We start from the raw sequence: 6,818 nt of genomic DNA, 5'->3' as shown, positions 1-6,818 counted from the left end.
CATAAGTTTATGTTATGACATTATATTTATAACGACGAGCTTCAATCGAGGAATGTACTGATTTCAATTATAGGTTTACACGTCAAGTTGTGACAATCAAAGTAAGATTCCAAATCACTTCCAGGAGATCAATTTTGGTCCGCAATGTGTTCACCACGTCCAGGTTAGAGGGCCTGTTGATTACGTTTGGAACGTCTAATTAAATTTCGGCCATGATTTGGTCGACAATGGTTGGTGGGATCAAAGGGAACGAATGTTTTAACCAAACAGGGAAACATTAGGATCACGGCTGTGCTTTTTTCGGTAAAATACAATGATAGCATGAAAAATCATATCTTCCATTTGAGACATTGGTAGACATGCCGGCAGGGAAGCAGATAGAGAGCGGCACAATGCTTGGACATTCCCCATTGATTCCAATTGCAAGACCGGCCCAGTATCGTTAAACATCAAGGGATACTCTTCATTAGGTTTCTTATCTAGGCTGATTTGTCGTGTTTCACTCTAGTAACAGAGAATAGCAGTCGCAATGAAATGATGTTAATAGAAGAATCTGATTGCAACTTTGATTTCTTTACTTAGGGTTTGAACATCGGGAATTATTGAAAAACATCAAAAACGTACGAGCAGCCCTCCTTTCAGATTCCTTTTTCAACTGCATTAACATCATTTCATTGCTTTCACTTTCCTCCAATGTTACAGCCGGAAGGGACCAATTCACTTGGTTTGGGAAGTAACTGACACATTCCATGAGAAACTCCACCACTTGTGAAAAATAGGCTCGTTTGATTGTGATGGAATTGGCGGATTCAATATTTTCAATGCATATTCCACCTTGAAAGGTCTTGATGATCACTTGTGGTTTGACACTGTCGTAAACTTGCTTTGAAAGTTGCATTGTAAGCCGCTCTGTATCGTTGTTAATGGTTGGAAAAATCCTGGACTAATACATTTTGAGCTAACTTTCGATCCCAAAAGGAAAAAAAGAAAGCTTGAAAGGCAGGCGGCGCTTGAGCGCAAGTTAGAAACCAGAAAGCCGCTCCAGATTGAGTCAATCTAATCTACTACATAAGGGTAAGCCAAGGTGACCAATGACATCGTCAGCTATTCGGGACGTCGAAACATTAGCGGCTGATGGAGCCAAAAAAGACTTGATGGCCGATCAAAAAGCGGGCAAAATTATCTGGACATGACGAAGGCTACAGGTTGAAGCAAAATAAGAAAGAAAAATTTGCCCAAACAGTTTCAGCCAGGTGCGCCTATGATCACTAGGCATTGATTTTGGCCAATCTACACCGTCAAAACCTTGAGATGTGGCCCATTTTTTTGAAACTGTCTCTGAAATCCTGGCAATTTTCGATCACACAAAGGGGGGCAAAATCCGGGTTTTGTGTCACAATTTTGAGTGATGCCTTAAGATCGCCAAGATTGAAGTCAAGATCTCCGATCTCCGCCTTGAAGGGCTTCCGCAATTGAAACTTGAGAAATGCGTTGACATTGATCTCCCTTTTCTCGTTTACTCAATTTTTATGCTCTTGGTCTGGTTCTGCGGTCCACGTGTCTCCAGGCAGGCCCACGAGATCGTGATCAATGCAACCCAGTCTTTAGGTCGGTAATTCATCATGGAACCACAACTCAACGAGGAATGCCGGAAGGAGCTTAGCTCCAGTTATCTTTTTTCTGCCAGCAGTTTCACCGCCACCTTCACCGATACTATCTCCAACAGCAACATCACACCCACCATCTCCAACAGCAACATCACACCCACCATCTCCAACAGCAACATCACACACACCATCTCCAACAGCAACATCACACACACCAAGACGAAGCAAACGATTACGGAAAAATAAATAAACATGTCATCTATCCACCCAAGGTATCGTGCCTTTGAGACGTTCCAGACCCGCAAAGAATGGATAGTATATCTTGAATCAATCAGACGCGTAACTCTCCACATTGCCATGTAATGCCTCAACTAGGGGAGAGTAACAAGCTACTGGGTGAGAAGTTTCGAGTTTTAACTAATCTATCAGAGCGATAAGGGTTAATTTTTGTTGAGCACCAGAAGTTTCGTTGAAATCGGTTGAATTTGGCCGTTTATTTCTCACTTTGATTTCAAAGTTCGAGTATCATGGTTGTCCGTTTCCTTCTGACCATTGCATTTTCAAAAATATTTCTTCTAGAAGTAATGGTGGCTGATTCATTCGAGACAAATCACGGATCATACAAGTGTAAAGTTGTGCAGATCGGGGTTCCAAAACAGGTGTGCTTATCGTCGAATCCCCAATTTTGTGAAATCTTAAAAAACAAGCCATGTGTCCGAGTTGTGCAAACAAACAGAATCCTCCGTCCTTGTTCACAAGCTTCTTGTTCGAGAGTCAGCCTTGAGTTGGTAAGTTCAGGTCATCTGGTCCAGTTTCAAAATCTTCATTGGGGATCCAAACATTCTATCTGTACCCTTGAAACTAGAATTTCGAGTTATGATATGAAAGCAACCCATTATGCTCGAGTTGATCGATTACCTTCACCAGAGTCTTGCTGCTGGTTCTTCTGATGATTTCTTCGACGGCGTAAAAAAGTATCATCTTTCGGTTTGTTGGCTTTGATGAGCTGTTCTTTATAAAATGCGCCCCTCACTTGTTGCTTATTCGAATCAATCAGATAATAGAGCACTGGTTCGTCCTGTGCTTGCACTCTGGCTATTTGAAAGAGTTCGTTTCTTTGAAGATCGGTTGCTTTGGGAAATGAAACTGGATCCCTTTAAGAATTGAAAAGGATTTACATACATTGTCAAAATACTCAAAATCAGATTGATTTCCTCACCTAATAGCAAAGACCCACATCCCCTCCTGAAGCTTATTCGGATTGGATTTGTAAGCGTTCTGCCTTTGATCTTGCACTTCGATGGAAAATTTAGGCGTTTCAATTCCCACGGTTTCGTCAACTTTGACTCCCGTCTCTCGGGTGGCAATATCTATTGGTCTCAGCCCATTACTTTTTTAATTGGACGCTCGTTTAAGGCTTGTACCACATCTGGCAAGTATTTTGGCCAGTTTTGAGACAGTTTGGTCCGTAGCAAAATTGTTAATTTCAATTTGATGAGATGGATACTATGCTCGGCAAAAGAACACTATAATAAGAAAACGATTGTGAGTACCTTAAAGCGATGCTTCAGGATCGTGACACATACTTTTAAAGGCGCCGTTTTCACACTGAGATAAATGCCTCGGTCATTAAGCCAAGTTTTTAAGGAAAATTCACTGCCTTGATCAAGGTGAAGTTGATCTGGTTGACCCAACTGTTTGAAAATGGACAAAAACGCTCTTTTTATAGTTGACAAATCTTTTCGGATAATGGACCTAGCAGCAATCATTTTGGAAAAAACGTCCACAACTAGAACAAAAGTCGGAGAGTCAAGTCACTGGCATCTTTATCCATGTATATCCTCACCGGAAAGGAACAAAGTGTAACCGTTGTATTCAGGCATAAACCCAACATCTGCCTAATGTTGAAAATGAAAACCGGTTTGTTCAAAAGTCTTCATACGAACAAAATATGTTGACAATTGCTTTTATAGATAGCCATTGACTTTCCTGAAAAACCGAGTGATCCATGGACCAACATGGACCTCGTAGGCCAACGCCGCCGTGCCTATCAATAAAAGAGTGTTCTATAGATTTGCTTAAAAGTGATTGACGCTCAATATCACGTACCTGAACATGCATGAGATAATTTGGCTCAGATCTCAAAGCATTAATGACATCTTCGTATGTTATCTTCATTTGCAGTTGCTGTTTGAGTCCCTCGTAAGTTGCTCTGGCTCCACTGGAAGTAGCTTTGTCGATTTTGTATCGCCAAATCTTTTTACGGCAAATTACCCGTACCTGAATGAAAACCAATTCTTCTCATTTTTCCATTCCTTCTGTATGATGCTTTTCAATGTTTGATTGTTATTTTGGGACGATGACGACGCCATGATGATTATTGGCTGCAATAGACGAGCTGAGGCTTTCTCCGGGATGCAATTACTGGTGTTATTGGTTCCCCACTGCAAGGCATCCATGGAAGGGCCAAATGCAACGATTATCGATTTAGACTTTCCTTCAAAGGAAAGCGTTGTGGTTGGTAATGTCGTTGACCTCTATCCCCTACCTTTTCATTCGATATGTTTTCGTTCGTTGCCTTGGGTCAAATTCGTGAAAAAATTGAGTTGGTTATACCCAGAGAGGAAATTGAAATGAGCGACGGTTCTTCTTATGGCATCAAAGTTGTCAGTGTCATATTTTCAAGTAACGAGTCTTGTTCAACAGCGTTGACTTTAACCACAAATCAGTGTGTGGGTTATCAAAGTGTTTCATACTCAAGTTCGACCAAATTGATTGAAACCCCTTTGGCTCAATTTTATGTGAATTTGGATGCGGGAGAGAAAAAGCAAGGTTTCAATTCAGGAAACGATTGGACGCCCATGAATCGTCCCTCAAATCGAATTCGCTTCACTTTCTGGGATCAAGCTAATTCAGATCGGCCATTTAGTAACCGAGCGATTCATACTGCAATTCATTTCCTCGTGCGTAAGATTTGAGTTCATTTCCAGGAGAGCTCGCCTATCTCAGCTGGAACCCCATTGCCTGCTTTCACTTTAGGAAATGCCAAAGCATCTAACCATTCAGTGATATCGGTAAGTTGGCTATTTTTGTATTGACAGGCAAATAATTTCAATAATTTCACTCTTCCATGTAAAAGGACAAGACAATGGATTCCGGTGCAAATTTCGTACCATCTAGAAATGTCTCATGTGCAGATGGGCGGGTTTGCACCTTGACTTGGAAGACACATATGAAAATTTGTAAGATTTTTACTGACGGGTGCAACTATTGTTATAGTCGAAACTGCACGTACGTTGTCAAACGGTAAGAATTTCACCTCAACTTATTCAAGCAACATTTAAATTTTTGTCTTTTATTCAGACTCATAATTTAAATACAGATTAACTTGCCGATCAATAAACTATTTTTCATCCATTTCAGTAACGTTCCTTGTTGGACAGTTGCTTGTCATTCCGTTGATCCAGGAGGCAAATTCGACTTGTGGTTAAGAGCGGGCGGCTTGTTTTGTCTGATTGCCGCTTTGGTGATGCTTGTGTTCGGTGGGATTTGGCGTTTCATCAGGCGAGGAAGAACTGTAGTGACATCCCGGCAAAGCCCATCTGGAGAAGGAGCGGTTTCATCCATATCCGATTTGGCCGATCCATACTTTTCACTTGGAAGGGAAGAGGGGCTTCCACCGTTTAGTTTGGCCACTCCGTCTCCCTCTCCACCCCCACCCATACTTGAAGAAGAGGAAGAGGAAGAAGAGAGGCTTGTGGCAATAGCCATTGCCCGTCTCAAAGCTGAACGAGAGCAGGAGGATGAAATGGACCAAAACAAAAGACCTGTATATAATGATGATGGTGAAACTTTTGATGAAATAGATCTTACCCGTTATTTGAGACTTTTTATTCCTAATGGTAACGACTTCAAATCACCGTCGCTGTTTTCGAACACAATACGGCGGGAAACGTATGGACTGAAGTTGAACGCAATTTTCTTCATAACCGGTGATACTCCAATGCCTTTTCTCAATCGGAATTGATCGATCTTAAGACAAGACCTTCTGTGTTCCAAAATTGCCGTCTTGATTGAGGCAAACTGGGTCATGAAGGATTCACGGGAAGCCGGAGCCGTTAGATTGAATCCTCTGAGCTTAACTACCATTTACCCGTCCATGAATTGGATGCAATAATCCCTCGAATTGAGTGCCATGAATTCTTTGATGTAATTATCCTTTTCATGGCACGGATATGCATCTTTAAACTTGCCCAATGTCAAGCTCACTTCCACAGGGGGATCAAGTGTCTTAGGGTAGCTGAGAAACAAGCAATCGGTGGCAATTCCCAACACATTGACATTCCTTTGCATTAGTGCCGTCATCTTTTGTAGCATGAACATTTGAGCTTCCAAAACAATGGCCATTCCAGCCATCAGGTTGCCTCCAAGGAAGGACCAATCGGTGATACACTCATTTGTCACTTCGCAGATATGTTCCGTGATTGGATTGACGTCCCTGAGTTTTCTTGCCATTGAAAAAAAGACATCGCAGATTTCTGCATTGGAATGCACAATTGAGGTGTTGGAGCCCGGCTTGGCCATGAACTTCCCAAAGATATCGTTGGGAGCCCTTTTATAAAATCCTTGAAGCAAAGGGGATAGCTCATTCGAAGAAGTTCGAAGTTTGAGCACAGGAATGTCAAGATTCATCTCGTTTTCCATGTCCAAGATATCCGTTTTCGATGCAGGCTTATTTGCCAAAGTAAATTCAATTTTTTTCTTTGCAAAAAGCAGTAAAAAGGGCCTCTCTAAATACTCTTGACTTTGGTAATGTAATGCCTCAAAAGCATGCAAAACTTGGTAGCCCATATCTAGCGCATACTCGACTTGAGCAACGTAGAATGTTCCACGGAAACTTCGTGCCCTGAAACAGAAATTTGTAGTCGTTGCAATAGTGTTCGCGTGATGATTCAATGTTATCCATTGTGCTTACTTTGTGCGATGCTTACATACATCTTTTTTCTCTTGTCGAAGGCATGCATAACACAAAACCCAATGATGCTGATGACCGAGTTGAATGGTGTTATATTCTAGTCACCGAGATCAATTTACATTTATCACTACTCCTGCTCTTACCATCATACTCGCCATAGACATTTTCCCTTATTATAAATACCTCCACAAACGAACAATAAAGATCTAGTCAACAGCCACCATCCGGCAATCATA

General features: G+C 41.6%; 2 long non-coding RNA genes across 3 annotated transcripts; both read right to left on the bottom strand.

Annotated features, from left to right (window-relative positions):
- Positions 1 to 1,910: 1,910 nt before the first annotated feature.
- LOC131892277 (uncharacterized) lies at positions 1,911 to 3,992 on the bottom strand. 2 transcript variants are annotated; one of them, XR_009374541.1, is made up of 3 exons: positions 3,888 to 3,992; positions 2,827 to 3,828; positions 1,911 to 2,761 (listed from the first exon to the last, which is right to left on the bottom strand). It is a non-coding gene; the product is annotated as an uncharacterized LOC131892277 (long non-coding RNA). The 2 variants fall into 2 exon arrangements; XR_009374540.1 differs by lacking the exon at positions 3,888 to 3,992 and having other exon boundaries at positions 1,912 to 2,468; positions 2,526 to 2,761; positions 2,827 to 3,875.
- A 978-nt stretch (positions 3,993 to 4,970) lies between these two features.
- On the bottom strand, positions 4,971 to 6,783 carry LOC131891585 (uncharacterized). The gene is made up of 3 exons (XR_009374431.1): positions 6,583 to 6,783; positions 5,481 to 6,513; positions 4,971 to 5,392 (listed from the first exon to the last, which is right to left on the bottom strand). It is a non-coding gene; the product is annotated as an uncharacterized LOC131891585 (long non-coding RNA).
- Positions 6,784 to 6,818: the final 35 nt, after the last annotated feature.

This window comes from Tigriopus californicus, chromosome 12 (genome assembly GCF_007210705.1).
Source record: "Tigriopus californicus strain San Diego chromosome 12, Tcal_SD_v2.1, whole genome shotgun sequence".
NCBI classification, from domain to species: domain Eukaryota; kingdom Metazoa; phylum Arthropoda; class Copepoda; order Harpacticoida; family Harpacticidae; genus Tigriopus; species Tigriopus californicus.
Note: the sequence above shows the minus strand (reverse complement) of the source record. Positions and strands in the feature narration are given on the sequence as shown.